Here is a 1015-nt window from a genome sequence, read left to right on the forward strand (position 1 = left end):
GTTCCCTGGAGTCAGGGTTTGGACTTAAGCCTCCTGCTTCCAGTTATCGGTCTTATTTTTACAGTAGTTTCAAAACTTCTCCTTCTATACAGCACCATTGATAAAACATCTACGTTAAAGATGAAAAGTTTCTCTGTCGTGAGGGTCACCCAGAGAGGTTCACAGCATTACGTGGAGAAGAGAAGAAGGAGGAGGGAGTTAGAGGTGACCCGGATGAGATGAAGTGGAACCAATAGAGGAGAGAGTGGGCTAGCCAGTAATCACTTCCTTATGTGCACTCCACAACTGGGCTGCTCAGAGATGTTCACGGAGTTATACAGAGAAGAGAAGAAGGAGGAAGGAGGCAGAGGTGGCCAGGAGGATAAAAGGGGGGAATGAAAAGGAGGGAGACAGATACAACCAGTAATCAGTTCCCTAATCAGTTCCCTCCACTGTCTGGTACACACAGAAATTCACAGAGTTGGGTAGAGTAGAGAGGGGTTAGGGAGGAGACACAGGCGACCTGGTGGAGAAAAAGGAGAGTCCAAAGGGAGAGAGAGCAGTCAAGCCAGTAATCTCGCTCCCTAGTGAAAAATGGGTCCTGAAGATTGGGTTCTTAAAGGTACAAAATTGGTAACAAATACATACAAGCAAAAATTAAAAATCTAGAGTAGAGTTTGGAATTTCAAAAATACAATGTTAAAGGAAAGAAGAAGGAAAACAAAGAGAGAGAAAACAAACAAACAAAAACCAAGTCGCAAAAATTATAAAGAAAATATAGGTATAAAATTGATAACAAATACCAAAAAGCAAAAGTTAAAACTCTAGAGTAGAGTTTGGAATTTCAAAAATACAATGTTAAAAAAAAGGAAGAAAAAGAAAGAGAGAAAAACAAAAACAAAAACCAAGTCGCAAAAATTATAAAGAAAATATAAGTACAAAATTGATAACAAATACCAAAAAGTATAAATTAAAAATCTAGAGTTGAGTTTGGAATTTCAGGTATACAATGTTATATAAAAGAAGAAGAGAAAGA

General features: G+C 38.0%; 1 protein-coding gene across 1 annotated transcript in view; it reads left to right on the forward strand.

Moving 5' to 3' along the window:
- The window catches only part of DISC1 (disrupted in schizophrenia 1), a 424314-nt gene that overhangs the window by 187821 nt on the left and 235478 nt on the right, over nucleotides 1-1015 (forward strand).

The sequence above is a fragment of the Bison bison genome, unplaced genomic scaffold, assembly GCF_000754665.1.
Source record: "Bison bison bison isolate TAMUID 2011002044 unplaced genomic scaffold, Bison_UMD1.0 scf7180017864157, whole genome shotgun sequence".
NCBI lineage: Eukaryota > Metazoa > Chordata > Mammalia > Artiodactyla > Bovidae > Bison > Bison bison.